The 17,985-nt window shown below is 43.7% G+C and overlaps 1 protein-coding gene across 2 annotated transcripts in view; it reads right to left on the bottom strand.

Annotated features, from left to right (window-relative positions):
- The window catches only part of ZNF131 (zinc finger protein 131), a 113,895-nt gene that overhangs the window by 56,126 nt on the left and 39,784 nt on the right, over nucleotides 1-17,985 (bottom strand). The gene's annotated exons all lie outside the window — the stretch shown is intronic.

Genomic DNA, 17,985 nt, shown 5'->3' with positions numbered 1-17,985 from the left:
CAGACATGTATTGAGAATCCTAGTACTAGGCACTGAGAAATCGAGCTGTGAACAAGGTACATGTGGTTTCTGCCTTTCTGAATCTTAAGTCGTAGAGTCCATAGATATTTTGAACACTAATTGCCTAGGTGCTTACTGATGAGTTTTGCAACACCTGAAGAACAAAGTAACTCGGTGTCAAGGAAAGCCAGTTGACCTGTAAGAAGAGATATGGGCGGGTGTGGTGGCTCATGCTTGTAATCCCAGCATTTTGAGAGGCGGAGTTTGGGAGGAGTTGTTGAGCCCAGAAGTTTGAGGCCAGCCTGGGCGCATAGCGAGACCCCATCTGTATTAAAACAAAATAATGTTTTTAAGTGATGTGAAGTCTAAGTGTTCTTAGCCAAAAGTATAGCACATGCAAAGGCACCAGGATTATAGCATTCAGGAAACTGAAAGAATGTTGCTGGACGCACAAGGGTGCCTTATAAACAGTGTTGAAGATGTTAGATTTTCTTTTTGCAAGGGGAAGTCTTGACGTATGGTGACATCCTAATGTTTGCTTTTTAAAGAGATAATTCTAGCCTTAGTGTGGAGAACAGATTAAATGGGAAAAGCTGCTAGGAGTAGAGATCAATTGGGAGACTGTTAGTAATGTAGATGAAACCATGGGGGAAAATGGAACTAGAGAGCTGGTCAGAATCTAGAGATAGGCTGGGCGCAGTGGTTCAGGCCTGTAATTCCAGCACTTTGGGAGGCCCAGTCGGGGAGGATCGCTGGAGCCCAGGCGTTCAAGACCAGCCTGGGTGACATGGTGAAACATCGTCTCTACAAAATACAAAAAAATTAGTGATGGTGTGCACCTGTTGTTCCAGCTACTTAGAAGGCTGGGGTGGGAGGATTGCTTGAGCTTAGGGAAGTTGAGGCTGCAGTGAGCTGAGATGGTGCCACTTCACTCCAGGCTGAGCAACAGAGTGAGACCCTGTCTCAAAAAAAAAATCTAGAGGTAGAACCAACATTGGCTATAAAGCATGCCATAGATACTAAATAAATATTGCTGGATATATTGGTGACAAGGGAGAAGGAATAGTCAAAGATGGCTTCTGGATTTCTGGCTTGAGCCTGTAGATTGTTGGTACCATCTACCAAACTAGGAAATACAACTGGTGGAGCTCGATGGGGAGAGAGGATGGAACGAGAGGTGTTATTATAAGGAGATGATGTTAGAAGCCCTTGGATATATGGGCCTACATATAGTTTAGGGAAGAAGACTAACGGTAGAGATAGAGATTTGCAAGTTTACAGCATAGAAGGAATATTGAAGTGTTAAGAATAGATGGGATTGTTTAAAGAGAGTCTGCAGGGGTGATAGGCTAGCAGCTTGTAGATTGAATTGGTGTTTTAAAATATTATCATCAGCTGGGCGTGGTGGCTCATGCCTGTAATCCCAGCACTTTGGGAGTCCGAGGTGGGTGGATCACGAGGTCAGGAGTTTGAGACCAGCCTGACCAACATAGTGAAACCCCGTCTCTACTAAAAATACAAAAATTAGGTGGGTGTGGTGGCATGCGCCTGTAATCCCAGCTACTCGGGAGACTGAGCAAGAGAATCGCTTGAACTCGGGAGGCGGAGATTGCAGTGAGCCCGAGACCGTGCCACTGCACTCCAGCCTGAGCCACAGAACCAGACTCCGTCTCAAAAAAAAAAAAAAAAAAAAAAAAATAGGCTGGGCGCGGTGGCTCACGCCTGTAATCCCAGCACTTTGGGTGGCTGAGGCAGGCAGATCATGAGGTCAGGAGATGGAGAGCATCCTGGCTAACACAGGGAAACCCCATCTCCACTAAAAATACAAAAAAAATAGCCAGGCATGGTGGCGGGCTCCTGTGGTACCAGCTACTTGGGAGGCTGAGGCAGGAGAATGGCATGAACCTGGGAGGCAGAGCTTGCAGTGAGTGAGCCGAGATCACACTACTGCAGTGCAGCCTGGGTGACAGAGCGAGACTCCATCTCAAATAAATAAATAAATAACACATAAGTTAAATTAAATAGTATCATAATCGTTACTATTCACACAGTCCGCCACCACTGCCTGGCTAATTTTTTGTATTTGTAGTAGAGATAGAGTTTTGCCATGTTGGCCAGGCTGGTCTCGAAGTTCTGATCTCAGGTGATCCACCTGCCTCCGCCTCTCAAAGTGCTGGGATTACAGGCGTGAGCCACGTGCCTGGCCATGGTGTTTCTTAAGATGAAGAAATTATACAAAAAATGGGCTTTTTGGAAATTCCAGTATATAGGGCCGCTCTTCTTTTACAGCAATTGAATTTAACCAAATGGAGAACCTTTTTCTATATAGGATTTGAGCTGTCCAGTTCACTACAATCCCCACCAGTTTCTAATGTTTTGGACTCAGCTATCTTAATTCCTTTTCCTTATTTGCTTAGTGCCTAAAGGCATTTGAGTTTGGGACTCCTATTCTATAGGGTCAGAATAGAAGAGAGTGTAAGACTTTTTACCTAAAAAGTATCAATGTTTATGGATTGAGTTGAAAAGGAAGAAGCTGAAAGGACTGAGTACTGCAGCTGAAGAAAGATGGAAAACTGGAAGAGTATGATATCAATAAGGCCGTGAAAGGAGAGTGTTTCAAAACAGAGGGTGTGGGCCAGGTGCAGTGGCTCATGCCTGTAATCCCAGCACTTTGGGAGGCCAAGGATCACCTGAGGCCAGGAGTTCGAGACCAGCCTGACCAACATGGAGAAACCCCATCTTTACTAAAAATACAAAATTAGCCATGTGTGGTGGTGACAGGCACCTGTAATCCCAGTTACTCTGGAGGTTGAGGCAGGAGAATCGCTTGAAACAGGGAGGCGGAGGTTCAGTGAGCTGAGATGGCGCCATTGCACTCCAGCCTGGGCAACAAGAGCAGAATTCCGTCTCAAAAAAAAAAAAAAAAAAAAGAGAAAAATGTGGTTAGCAATGCCAAATGCTGCCAAGTGGTCAGGCTAAAAAAAGATTGGAAATGGTCTGGTATATTTAGCATCATGAATGTCTTTGGCAGAAGACCTTAGCAAGAAAAGATTTAACGGAGTTCTGAGGGGAAGAAAGGGGAGGTGAGAAGTCTATATTCAGGTAGGTTAAGAAATAGCTAGGAAAATTGGGACAGCAATTTTAGAACTTTCATTTAAAAATGAGAGAAAAAAAAAAAGAGATGAAAGGAGTACCTGTAGAGTCTAGCCAGTTTTACTATTTTTGTGTGTTTGGGTGGGAGAGACTTAGGCTATTTAAATGGTGAGGGGGAAGGATCCAGCAGAGGAAGAAGATAAAAGTACAAGAGGAAAAGGAGTAATTGTACAAGAGAGGGATTAATGGATTGAAAGTTCTTAGGAGTGTAGATTAGCTTTCAAGAAGTTAAGGAAATTCCTATCAAACTGAAGACCTCTATTTTCTTCCTTAGATAGATGGTCATGTCATCTACTAAAAAGTCAAGAATAGGAGAGAAAAAGTGTTTGTGTGTTGGGGTTGAAGAAGTTTCATGAGCTTGAAAGATGTATTAGTTATTGAAGGCAAGGTAACCAATTACCCCAAATCCTAGTGGCTTAAAACAATATTATTATTTCACACTTTCTGTGGGTTAGAAATCTAAGTGTCACATAGCTGGGCTTTCAGGGTCACTCACAAGGCCCCTATGGAGTTGTCAGGTAAGGTGGCTTTAATTTCAAGGCTCCAGTGGGGAAGGATCTGCTTCCAAGGTCACTCAAGTGGTTCTTGACAGAATTCAGTTCCTCCCTGGCTCTTAGACTGAAGACTTCAGTTCTCCACAAGGCCTCTGTTCATGCCAGGCTCTCCACCGGACATGGCAGCTAGAGTCCATCAGAGTGAGAAGGCAAGAAGGGGTGAGCAAGACAGAAACCAAAGTCTTCTTGTATTCCAATCTCAGAAGTGACATTCCATCACTTTTGCCATATTCTATATTTTAGAAGCAAGCCACCAGGGTCAGCCTACACTCAAAGGAAAGTAATGACACAAAGGCACAAATAGCAGAAGGCATGATCATTGGGAACAATCATAGACGCTGCCTACCACAAAACAGAATGGAAAGGATTTGAAATGGACCCTGGACACAGTAATAACACAGTAGCATCAACAGGAAGCACAGCAATAACAGCATGCAGTAGGAGTTGGTGGCCAGGAATTTATATGATAGCAATCTGCCAGACATTATGATTTCCACTAGTAACATTGATAGTCAGGTACATGGTAAATGACTTAGAATGAGTTATTGTTAAAACACAGTTCCCTGTGGTGCAGATGTTGTGCCAGTTAATAATAAGCAGATTTATAGATTTTCTGTGGAATTGAAATAGATTATTCAAACTTAGTAAGAATTGACAAATAGTTCTGGCTACCCTAGTGGTATCCAGGCACTTTTATATGTTTCAAGGCAACATTAGGAAGGAAATAACAGAGTGGTTAAGAAGGTTGGTTTGACAGCCTGGGTTGAAATCTTGTTTCAACCTATTAGCTGGATGATTTCAGGCAAGTAGTTTAACTTCATTAAGCTTCCATTTCCTCACCTTTGAAACAGTCTTGTGGGAAGCAAATGAGGTAACATACAGGAAACACTTGGATTAGTAGCTGGTATACATTAGCTTTCAGCAAGCGGTCATTATCGTTATATTCCAGCATAAGATTTACATTCTATCTGCTGGACTTAAAAAAAAGAAAAAAAAGTGGTCGGGCACGGTGGCTCATGCCTGTAATCCCAGCACTTTGGGAGGCCAAGGGAGGCAGATCACAACGTCAGGAGTTCGAGACCACCCTGGCCAACATAGTTAAACCCCATCTCTACTAAATGCAAAAATTAGCCGGGTATGGTGATGCACCTGTAGTCCCAGCTACTCGGGAGGTTGAGATAGGAGAATTGCTTGAACCCAGGAGGCGGAGGTTGCAGTGAGCTAAGATGGCGCCACTGTACTCCAGCCCGGGTGACAGTGAGACTCTGTCTCAAAAAAAAAAAGCATTTATGAAACAAAAAATGAGCTTGTCTTTGTGTTTGTCCAAAGGAACTGAAAATTCAGGGCATCCCCAATGAGCCCTCAGATACAGCAAGATTAAAAAAGGATCATGACAGGTCCAAACTTTTGGAAGAGCACATGATATTTTACATATGCCACAAATAAGAAACTGACACAATTGTTGGGGCTATTTCCTTCTTTTCTTTTTCAGGCAACCTGCTGTACTCAGGAAAGTAGCACGCACTTAAGGAAAGTTACTTAGCTGTTTCCCAGCTGGTGGATATTGGCCTTTACTTACATAGTAAACTCTAATGCTGGCTTGGAAACTCCCAATTTTGGGGGCACTGCATCATTCTTGTGGTGCTGGGAAAGAAGGCAGGACAGGGGCCAGATAGCAAAAATCACAGAAGATAGTGTGCTAAGTAGGAACTGCACACCAGGCCAGAAATTTTCTTTTCAGCAATGTTGTTCACAGTGGCGGTTAAATCCTTTGTCCACGGTGGCTCAAGCCTGTAATCCCAGCACTTTGGGAGGCCGAGACAGGTGGATCCCAAGGTCAGGAGATCGAGACCATCCTGGCTAACACAGTGAAACCCCGTCTCTACTAAAAAATACAAAAAACTAGCGAGGTGGCGGGCGCCTGTAGTCCCAGCTACTCAGGAGGCTGAGGCAGGAGAATGGCGTGAACCTGGGAGGCGGAGCTTGCAGTGAGCTGAGATCTGGCCACTGCACTCCAGCCTTGGCGACAGAGCGAGACTCTGTCTCAAAAAAAAAAAAAAAATCCTTTGTCCAAATTTGGCTCTTGTCCCATCTTGGCATAATAATATGAAAAGCAATAATAACGAGGTGTGGAAATAGTTGCTGCTCTCCTAGATTGGAGACCTCCAGGATGTTGTTACTTTCAAAGGGTCCACTAATATCCAAGTACTTCTGCCTTTATTGTTTTGTTTTTATTGCAAACTTGGAACTCATTGGACCCCGCTCCTTCATCTTTTTGTGGATCAACCTCTTTTCCTCTACCTCTTAGTGCTGGACTGTCCCAGTTCATAACCATTTTTGTTTTTTTTTTTGTTTTGTTTTTTTTGTTTTTTTTTTGTTTTGAGACAGAGTTTTGCTCTGTCGCCCAGGCTGGAGTGCAGAGGTGTGATCTTGGCTCACTGCGACCTCCACCTCCCAGGTTCAAGCGATTCTCCTGCCTCAGCCTCCTGAGTAGCTGGGATTATAGGTGCCTGCCGCCACACCTGGCTAATTTTTTTTCTGTATTTTTAGTAGTGGTGGGGTTTCACCATGTTGGCCAGGCTGTTTCTTGAACTCCTAACCTCATGATCAACCGCCTCAGCCTCCCAAAGTGCCGGGATTACAGGCATGAGCCACCGTGCCCAGCCAGTTCATCACTTTAAATGTCATTCTAATATATTTGGGATTAAATCTGTTATGTTAATATTTGTTTTCTACTTGTCTTACTGTTCTGTTACTTTCCTCTTCTTTCTTACCTTATTTTGGATTTTTTAATGATTGTAATTTCTCTATTAACTTGATAGTTATACATTCTTTTAGTGGTTAACCTAGAGATTACATCATGAATTCTAGACTTAAAACATCTAAATCAGTTACCCTGTTCCCAAACAATGACACTTTAATTTCCTTCATTCTCCCTCCACCCAGGTCTTTTGCTTTTTAAATTCATGTATTTTAAATCCCAGAAGACATTGTTTTGATTGTTTCACGTGGTTAACTTCCATTCAGATTTGCACACAAGGGTAAATCCTTTATGTTACGCATTATTTAATTTCTACTTCCAAACTTCAAACTATTTTCACTTTCTGGTGGTGACAAATTCTCACAGATTTTGTCTGAAGTCACCTTTATTTTCACTTGCTGGATAGGCAGTCTCTAAGATGATTTCCAAAGAAGGCCAGTACTACAGTGAGGAGAGTGAGGCATTTGTCTGGAGTGCCAAAAACTCAGAAATCAAGATAAGTAATGGTTTCACTCAACTTTTTTTTTTTTTTTTGAGATGGAGTCTCACTCTGTTGCCCAGGTTGGAGTGCAATGGTGCAATCTCGGCTCACTGCAACCTCCACCTCCTGGGTTCAAGCGATTCCCCTGCCTCAGCCTCCCAAGTAGCTGGGATTATAGGCACGTGCCACCACACCTGGCTAATTTTTTGTATTTTTAGTAGAGACGGGGTTTCACTATGTTAGTCAAGCTGGTCTTGAATTCCTGACCTCATGATCTGCCTGCCTCGGCCTCCCAAAGTGCTGGGATCATAGGTGTGAGCCACTGCACCTGGCCAACACAACTTTTTCTTTTTTTTTTTTTTTAGACAGATTCTCACTCTGTTGCCCAGGCTGGAGTGCAGTGGCACTATCTCGGTTCACTGCAACCTCCACCTCCTGGGTTCAAGCGATCCTCTTGCCTCAGCCTCCCGAGTAGCTGGGACTACAAGCAGGAGCCACCCTATGTGGCTAATTTTGAGAGGTGAAGCTAGCTGGACTTCCTGGGTCAAATGGGGACTTGGAGAACTTTTCTGTCTAGCGAAAGGATTGTAAACACACCAATCAGCACTCTGTATCTAGCTAAGGGTTTGTAAATGCACCAATCAGCACTCTGTAAAAACAGACCAATCAGCACTCTGTAAAATGGGCTAATCAGTGCTCTGTAAAAGACCAACCAGCAGGATGTGGGCGGGGCCAAATAAGGGAATAAATGCTGGCCACTGGAGCCAGCAGCCCCAACCCATTTGGGTCCTCTTCCCCACCGTGGAAGTTTTGTTCTTTCGCTCTTTGCAATAAACCTTGGTGCTGCTCACTTTTTGGGTCTGCACTACCTTTATGAGCTGTAACACTCATGACAAAGGTCTGCATCTTCACTCCTGAAGTCAGCGAGACCACAAACCCACTGGGAAGAAGGAACAACTCCCGACGCGCCACCTTTAAGAGCTGTAACACTCACTGCCAAGGTCTGTGGCTTCACTCCTGAAGTCAGCATAGACCATGAACCCAACAGAAGGAAGAAACTCTGGACACATCTGAACATCTGAAGGGACAAACTCCGGACACACCATCTTTAATAACTGTAACACTCACCGCCAGAGTCCGCAGCTTCATTCTTGAAGTCAGCGAGACCAAGAACACACTGAAAGGAACCAATTCCGGATGCAATTTTTGTGTTTTTAGTAGAGACGGCATTTCACCATGTTGGCCAGGCTGTCTCGAACTCTTGACTCCGAGATCAGCCCGCCTCAGCCTCCCAAAGTACTGGCATTACAGGCGTGAGCCACCGCACCTGGCCACAACATTTTTAAAAAGCAAAATGAACACAAGACTTTGATTTTGGCGCAAATGGAGTAGCTGGATTTTTCCTTATTTCTCCCACTAAGTACAATTTAAAACTCTGGATATGATCTGGAAAACAAAATTGGCCGGGCACAGTGGCTCACGCCTGTAATCCCATCACTTTGGGAGGGCGAGGTGGGCGGGTCACTTTAGGTCAGGAGTTTGAGACCAGCCTGGTCAACATGGTGAAACCCTGCTTCTACAAAAAAACAAGGCGGGCGTGGTGGCCGGCGTCTGTAATCCCAGCTACTTGGGAGGCTGAGGCAGGAGAATCACTTGAACCCTGGAGGTGGAGGTTGCAGTGAGCCAAGATCGCACCCCTGCACTCCAGCCTGAGGGACAGAGTGAAAAAAGAAAAAAACAAAAACCAAAAAACAAAAACCCGAAAGTTTGAGAGAAAAAAGCAAACTGACTATAGGCATCTCAGAAACTGAAGAACAGCACAGTGGCAAACTCCCTGAATTTTCTTTTTACATGTCACAGACTTTGAGTTAAAGAAGCCAGGCAAGCCAGAAATGCCAATGAGCATAGGAAAAAACAAAACTCTTAAGGAAAGCCTGCTCTTTAGCCAAAGGCTTAGGAAAGGGGCTGTCTAGCAAAACAAAACTTTTAGACAAAAGTCACAGTATTGAGGCTAAATACCATGGAAAGAAATGTGAACCCACCTGCATCCATGTCAGAAAGACTGTGGTGGCCAGCATAAGGGCTCCTACCTGTAATCCCAGCACTTTGGGAGGCTGAGGCCAGCGAGTTGCCTGTGCTCAAGAGTTCAAGACCAGCTTGGCCCACGTGGTAAAACCCCATCTCTTCTAAAAACACAAAAATTAGCCGGGTGTGGTGGCGCGCCTGTAATCCCAGCTACTCAGGAGGCTGAGGTGGGAAAATCACCTGAGCCCAGGGAGGTTGAGGCTGCAGTAAGTCAGTGCACTTCAGCCTGGGTGACAGAGCAAGAACTGTTGTGGTGAGGAGCCTAAGCATCTGCCCTGTTCAGGCTATAATGAGGCACCTCAATTCCCACCTTTTTAGGGTGGTGTCAGAGGCCAAGTCTCAGTCAGAGCTCAGACTTTCATCCACACCCAGCAGTAACAAGGTTCTCCTTTCTCTTCTCCTAAGGTAATGTCAGAGGAGGCGTGATGGAGAGTCAAGACTCTCACCATTATCCCGCAGGAATAGGACTATCTTCACTTCCAGTGTTGATGCAGACCATGAGGGGAGCCAGAACTCCTGCTCCTCCCCAGTAATAACCAGGTGCAACCTCCTCTTTGAGTGTCAGTGGAGGTCAGTTGGGAAACTTGGACTTCTGCCTCCATCCAGCAGTAACGAGCTGGCACCCCACCTCCTTCCTCTATGGGAGCAGTGTCATAAAAAGCCAGGTAAAACAGATGGTTCAAAGAAAACTCAGAGTCTCATAACTTCTGAAAATATACAAGTTTCAATTTTTAAAATCACTCATACTTCAAAGCAAAAATCAGGAAACTCTCAAACTAAACGTAAAAGACAATAAATAGATACCAACACTGAGATAAAAGAGATGTTGTAATTAGTAGACAAAAACCATGATAAAAGCCATGATTAAAAATACTTCAAGGAGCAATTATGAACATGCTTGAAACAAATATATATATATATTTTTTTGAGGAGTCTCTCTCTGTCGCCTAGGCTGGAGTGAAGTGGTGCAATCACAGCTCACTGAAAACTTCGCCTCCCTGGTTCACGCCATTCTCCCGCCTCAGCCTCCTGAGTAGCTGGGACTACAGGCAACTGCCACCATGCCCGGCTGATTTTGTTTTTGTATTTTTAGTGGAGACGGGTTTCACCATGTTAACCAGGATGGTCTTGATCTCCTGACCTTGTGATTCGCCTGCCTCAGCCTCCCAAAGTGCTGGGATTGCAAGCATGAGCCACTGTACCAGGCCGAAACAATTTTTTTTAAGCCTCAGTAAAGTAACAGACGATATAAAGAAGAAGCAAATGGAAATTTTAGAACTGAAAATTCAATAACTGAAATTAAAAGTTCAGTGGATGAGCTGAACAGAATACTAGAGAATACAGAGAATCAGTGAAGTGGAAAACAAAAGAATCAAAACAATGCAATTTAAAGAGCAGAGAAAAAATTGACTGAAAAAAATAAGTAGAGCATCAGGAATCTATGCGGCTGTAATGGAAGATTTAACATTCGTGTTCTCAGAAACCCTGAAGGAGAGGAGAAAGAGTGAGGCTGAGAAAGTACTTAAGGAAATAATGGTTGAAACATCCCAAATTTGTAAGATTTGGTACAGATTCAAGATGCTGACCAAACCCTAGAAAGTATAAACTAAAATAAATCAACCCCAATAATCATAATTAAGCTTATAAAAATTAGAGGCAAAAAAAATTTTTGAAAGCATTCAGAAAAAGAAACAAAACCCAAAACCTTGCCTACAGGGAAAAACAATTCAAGTGACAGCAAACCTCTGATCAGAAACCACAGAGGCCAGAAGGAAGTGGCACAATATTTTTTTATGTTGCTGCTGCTCAATTCTCAACCTCCTGTTGAGATTCCAAATACCCATTTATTAGACTTTCTTGTTGTATACTCTATGTCGTTTCCCATCTGTTCTGTATTTCCCATCTATTGTTTTTCTCCTTGGCTCCTCATGGACATTTTCTTCTGCTTTTTCTTCCAGTTCACTAATTCTCTTCAGCTGTGCTAATCTTCTGTTGAACTCATTGAGTTGTTGATTTGGCTGCTATATGTTTTATTTATTATTATTTTGAGGGAGAGTCTCACTTTGTCACCCATGCTGGAGTGCAGTGACGCAGTCTCAGCTCACTGCAGCCTCTGCCTCCCAGGTTCAAGCAATTCTCCTGCCTCAGCCTCCCAAGTAGCTGGGATTACATGCGCCCACAACCACACCCAGCTAAGTTTTGTATTTTTAGTAGAGACGGGGTTTCACCATGTTGTCCAGGCTGGTCTCAAACTCCTGACCTCAAGTGATCCACCTGCCTCGGCCTCCCAAAATGCTGGGATTACAGGTGTGAGCCACTGTGCCTGGCCATGGCTGCTTTATGTTTCAGTTATTTTTGCTTCTTTATTATCATTACTAATTTTCTATGAGTTTCTCAATCTTGTTTTTTATTTTCTTATTCATATTGAATGTATTTCACAGTCTATGTTTCAGTATCTAGAGAATGTTTCTTTGTTGCTTCTCTCAGTGTTTCTTCATGTTGTTCTATTGTCTCAATTATCTAATCATTTTTTTTTAAATTGAATGCTGGATACTGTATGTGAAATTTTTTACAAATAATTTGAGGCCTGCAATAATTTTATCTTTCTCTATAGAAGATTTTTGCTTTTGGTTGGCAGCTAGAGGTATTGGCAATTGGGAAAACCTTAATTCAATTTTAGAAATGGAGATAATTTGGCTGGGCGAAGTGGCTCACGCTTGTAATCCCTGCACTTTGGAAGACCGAGTGGGCGGATCACCTGAGGTCAGGAGTTTGAGATCAGCCTGACCAACATGCAGAAACCCCGTCTCTACTAAAAATACAAAAATTAGCCAGGCGTGATGACACTTGCCGGCAGTCCCAGCTTCTCAGGAGGCTGAGGCAGGAGAATCGCTTGATCTCAGGAGGTGGAGGTTGCAGTGAGCCAAGATTGCGCCACTGCACTCCAGCCTGGGTAACAGAGCGAAACTCTGTCTCAAAAAAAAAAAAAAAAAAGAAATGGAGATAATTTGAAGATTAACTTACTTCCTTTTGAGGACTAGTTTATTACCCGTTCTCCTTTATTCCTAGAGTGTAGCACCTTAGGCTTTTAACCCACATCCGAGGCCTCCTCTTTATTAAGATTGCTTGGAGCTGGGCGCGGTGGCTCACACCTGTAATCCCAGCACTTTGGGAGGCTGAGGTGGGCGTATTACCTGAGGTTGGTAGTTCGAGACTAGCCTGACGAACGTGGAGAAACCCTGTCTCTACTAAAAATACAAAATTAGCCAGGCATGATGGTGCATGCCGTAATCCCAGCTACTTGGGAGGCTGAGGCAGGAAAATAGCTTGAACCCGGGAGGCAGAGGTTGTGGTGAGCTGAGATCGCCCCATTGCACTACAGCCTGGGCAACAAGAACAAAACTCTGTCTCAAAAAAAAAAAAAAAAAAAAAAAAGGAAAAAAAGGTTGTTTGGATTTATTCTCATTGTTCATTTCTGAGATGTTATCACTAAAGACTCCTTTAAATATTCCATTTTTGTGTAAGTTGGTAATCAGTGTTTTGTCCTTAATTGGGTCAGACAGAGTTAAAAGGGAAGCAGTGCCCATGCTCATGGCTACTTTGATAATGATAGTGATCAATGAGTTTCAAAAGGCTGGGAGAAAACCAGGGAGAGATAGTGAGGAAGCATGAGTTTAGTCAGGCTCCCTCCCTTATCATCTCTTGTGTGTAAACTTTAGAGTCCAAAGTATTATTTTTAGTGATGAAGGTAACACTTTCTTATATGTTCATTGGGTTCTTCTGAATCTTTTAAGCTCCTGTTGTTTTCTTTGAGGGCCAAGCAGAGTCCTGGCCAAAAAATAACATTATAGTGGTGAAGATAGAGACATTGAGGATTGTATTGATAACCTGTGATAGGGAGATCTGGATGGCATTAGTGCAGACCCTTGATTTGAATATACTTCTAATCAAATAATTTGTGTTTTCCTGAAATAGAGATTACTGATAATATCACTTAATAAGATGACATTAGTTACATGAAAACAGACAAGGTAGCCATATCAACACATTTAGAATCTTTATTGAAAAAATAAGAATAGCAAAATAGGACATGGAATTAATTGAAAAATAAAGGATACATAGAATGATAAAATCCAGCACTCTCATGGCTCTGTGGCTCTGACTCAAAAAATATTTTTAAAAAATTCAGCATGCTTTCTCTCAGCACTAAGCAGTGCAGTTTAGGACATGGTTTTGGCAAATTGTTGGTATTGGTTTGTCTTGAAGGATTCATGCATAGTGCTTAAGAAAGCTTCCTCTTACACAGTACTAAAGTGGCCTGTTAATGTGTCTCTCTCCCCTAGATTAGAATTTTTTGAGGAAACTGAGACTATATCTTCTCTGTGGTCTCCTAGAGGTCATCAGGGTCACTTCCATGTTGGAGGTTCCTGGTATATTAAAAAATCAAGAAATCGGCCGGATGCGTTGGCTCAGGCCTGTAATCACAGCACTTTCGGAGGCCGAGGCAGGCGGATCACGAGGTCAGGAGATTGAGACTATCCTGGCTAACACGTGAATCCCTGTCTCTACTAAAAATACAAAAATTAGCCCAGCTTGGTGGCGGGCGCCTGTACTCCCAGCTACTCTGGAGGCTGAGGCAGAAGAATCGCGTGAACCTGGGGGGCAGAGCTTGCAGTGAGCCGAGATCGTGCCGCTGCACTCCAGCCTGGGAGACTGAGCGAGGCTCCATTTCCAAAAAAAATCAAGAAATCCCAAGTTTCCAAAAATTGTAGCCGATTTTAAATAGTTACATTGAACAAATTTCTACTTTTTCACAAATCAAAATATAATACAATATAATCATGGTTTTCAAAAGCTAAGTTTCGGAATTCTAAGAAAGAACATGTTGTTAATAATTCATTGTGCCCTAGGGGGACAAAAGTTTAAAGTTGAAGAATTAGCATCTTTCAGTCCTGTCACTGTAGCTCTGTCTGTGAGGCCTTCCACATATAAGAAGTGACAAGTCAAATGTGCCTGCCATCTCCCTCAGTCCAAATTCTTGTTTTGGCCCTGGTCTTATTCATCTTTGTACCACAAGCCTAGTACAGTGGTTGCTTCATGGTGGACACTCAACAAATGTTTGTTGACATTTGTTTTTAAACTAAACTGTTTTAAATATGGTTCATTTGACTTCTGAAAGTCAAAATACCAGAAAATGAGTTTGCTATTCAGTTTCTAGAACTCCTAAAGCACTATTTTACACATAATTTTCAGGCTTTGCCAAACTGTTACTAAACTTACAATGGATGATTGTCTTTCATGTTTTCCCAACACGATTCAAATTTCTGGCATGGAAAAATCTAAGCATAAAGGATGTGTGTGTGGAGGGGGAGGGAAGGCAGTAAATACAGGAAATCTATACCTCAACTCCTGACCCCATGAACCCATTTTATTAGCGATAAAACCAAGGGTTGACTCATTGAGGGGCTTTCTAGAGTCATCTCAGGTGTATGCTAGACATGAAAGTCCTAGAAAGTTCTAGAAACATCCCAGTCTGTGGAAAGCAGCACCACCTCCTCGTGACTGAATTTAGAACGACAGAATTGATCAATTCTCTTAGCACTCTATGAGCCAGGGTCCACACTCAACCACAGTCTAATGGAGCCCGGTGTGCTGCTGCCCTCTAGTGGCTCTTCTGCCTGTGCAGGACCCACTGCTTTTCTCCCAACGTGAGGGGGCAGCAAAACTTCCAGGTTATCAAACGCTGAAATCCGCTGGGATGCTCTAACCAGCCAAGTCCATGGTCTTCCCCTCAAGGCATCCGAGATCATCAAGTAGTGCAGGAGTCATCAGGCCCAACACTGGGATTTGGTCCTTCAACTGAAATGCAGGATCCCACCGCTAGTCCTCTTCAGTGCCATTCCCTGCTTTCAAAGATGCAAAACCAAGGGGAGGAGGACTGAGGACAGAATGGATCTGCGAGCAGGAACCCAAAGCCAAACTGTCTTTCTCCCCCCTCCCCCCCGCAAATGAATTTAGGTTACTATTGGGAGGGAGCGCGTGTGGCAGTAGTGTCTCTAGTGGACAAAAGGTCCGTTGTAGTTTGATTCACTCTTCAATTCTCCTGGTTTGTTGTTTATATTTCCCAACCAAGGCTTCCTGTCCTCTCCGTTTTCTTTTTTCCACATTGTTTTTCTCCCTAGATTCACTTGCTCGGATAGCTCCTAGATCCTGTGCCCTCATCATCTTTTCCAAGGCCATCAGGACTCATGCAGGCTTTTTTTTTTTTTTTTTTTTTTTTTTGATACGGAGTCTCGCTCTGTAGTCCAGGCTGGAGTGCAGTGGGGTGATCTCGGCTCACTGCAACCTTCGCCTCCCGGATTCAAGTGATTCTCCTGCCTCAGCCTCCTGAATAGCTGGGATTGCAGGCGCATGCCACCACGCCTGGCTAATTTTTGTATTTTTACTAGAGACGGGGTTTCACCATGTTGGTCAGGCTGGTCTCGAACTCCTGACCTCGTGATCCACCCACCTCGGTCTCCCAAAGTGCTGGGATTACACTTGTGTTCCTGGTTGCTCGTTGAGGACAGAGGAGTTGGTGGGGCGGGTGGTGGTGGGGAGGCTCATTGGGGGAACTGGCCCTTGATCCTGGGTATTTTGGCTTTGTTGGCCAAGGGGTGTGTGGTGGGGTTGTCTGTGGTCGGGGTTTGAGGGCTTCTGGGAGGGGGAAGCTGGCCAAGGGTAGAGAACTGCCAGAAGTCATAATTGCCGACATAGGCTGGGCTGCGGAAAAATTCGGCAGACAGACAACAGCCCACACTGTGCTTAGCCCTGAAATGCCTCTACTGGGTCCTCCTAACATTTAGTCCGAGTGTGCCAGGGCGCCTTTCTGAAGCCTTCCTGTTGCTCTCCCTGCCATCTCTACTGTTCTCCTGCTTCTTGATGCTTTGGATCAAATAATCGGGCTGGAGAAGAGCAAGTGGTAGGGGACAGACGTCTGATTCTGGCCTATTCTGCAGTCATCCTAGCATGGGTTTAGAAAATGACATTTTTCTGTTTGCAGGCAGGGTAGCCCCCCCACCCGCCCGCCAGAAACACACACACACAAAGTAAAATGAAAAATAAAAAATAAAAAAGATATGAATTGACACGTACAAAAGAGATCAAAATGTCTATTTAAATATTTTACTTCTTTGTGGGACAGCATTAAGAAAAAATATTTATAAACTTTCAAGATGAAATGTTGAGAGTTTTTCTTTTGTGTTTTTCTTATCTAAAAGTTGTGATCATAAATAAACATTCTCAAAATATCCTAAAAACAAAATATATCTTGAATATTTACATGTTTTATTAAGGAATCTAGATTCATTTCTTTTTTTTTTTTCTTTTTTTTTTTTTTTTTTTTTTTTTTGAGGCATACTCTTGCTCTGTCATCCAGGCTGGAGTGCAGTGGCGGGATGTCGGCTCACTGCAAGTTCCGCCTCCTGGGTTCACGCCATTCTCCTGCCTCAGCCTCCAGAGTAGCTGGGAGCCCGCCACCACGCCCGGCTAATTTTTTTTGTATTTTTAGTAGAGACGGGGTTTCACCGTGTTAGCCAGGATGATCTCAATCTCCTGACCTCGTGATCTGCCCACCTCAGCCTCTGAAAGTGCTGGGATTACAGGCGTGAGCCACCGCCCCTGGCCTAGATTCATTTCTTTAAGAATATTATTTTTAAAAAGGATGTAATAAGTTTGTAGACATAAAACTGAATGTGATATCACTCTTATATTTCCTTTTCTGGTTTTTAGGAAAAGGAACAGCACACTCAAATAGTTTAAGCATATAGAGATTTATTAGGGGTTAAAGATAACTTAAAATTTGATGGAAAGGTGAAGGCAGATTTTCAACTGAACTTCAGGAACGGCTCTCAGAACCAAACTGCAAACTGGCTCCCTAAGGGTGAAACGGTCGGAAATTAGAAAACACTGAATCAGGTAAGTATCACTCCAGCTGCCCTTTTTGAACTCTCATGCATGTTGGCTGTTGTGTTGGGTATACATAGGGCAAGGAGACATTCCCAGAGTTGAGAGAGGCCAAAACACTGAGACCCACCTGCCTAAGAATCAGTGACTGAAATTGCCAAGATGCTGCAGTTCCTTCAAGAAGACACAGATGCTGCAGCCCAATGGGGCTTACATTAGCTAAAAGCCAGCACTTGGGGAGGTGTAGACACATGTCCAGAGTGCCTTGGAGAGCACAGGCCACCCCTGAAGCTGTGAAGAAAGGCTAAATACATGGTGGAACCAGGAAAGGAAAGGAACCCCAGACTTGCTCCTGGCTCACAGTACTGCCCTCTTCCCTATGCGGAGACACCCCAGGGAGGGCCCTCATATTGCCCTGTGGACTTCATGGGGACTAAACCCTTCAGACCTAAGAGCTTCTAGGGCTCGGTTATTGGAAATATTTTCAATTTTATTCTTCTTCTGAATGACTTAAAGATTTTTCAATTAGAAAAACTCTCTTCATGAATGACATGTACTAATGTACTAAAGAACTTTGCTTCTAGATCGATTTAGAATTGTCACACTTCTACTACTGATTACTATCGTAATCTACTGGATTACAGGCGTGAGCCACTGCGCCCGGCCTTTTTTTTTTTTTTGGAGGTGGAGTCTTGTCCTGTCACCCAGGCTAGAGTGCAATGGCACTATCTTAGCTCACTGCAAACTCCGCCTCCTGGGTTCAAAAGATTCTCCTGCCTCAGCCTCCCGAGTAGCTGGGATTACAGGCACCTGCCACCATGCCCGGCTAATTTTTGTATTTTTAGTAGAGACGGGCTTTCACCATGTTGGCCAGGCTGGTCTGGAACTCCTGACCTCGTGATCTGCTCGCCTCGGCCTCCCAAAGGGCTGGGATTATAGGCATGAGCCACTGCACCCGGCCCAAATGTGCTTTTCAACAAAGGATTGCGAAAAAATAAGTTAGAGTG

This window comes from Macaca thibetana, chromosome 6 (assembly GCF_024542745.1).
Source record: "Macaca thibetana thibetana isolate TM-01 chromosome 6, ASM2454274v1, whole genome shotgun sequence".
In the NCBI taxonomy this organism is placed as follows: Eukaryota; Metazoa; Chordata; class Mammalia; order Primates; family Cercopithecidae; genus Macaca; species Macaca thibetana.
The sequence above is the reverse complement of the archived record's forward strand: the minus strand, read 5'-3'. Positions and strand labels throughout refer to the sequence as shown.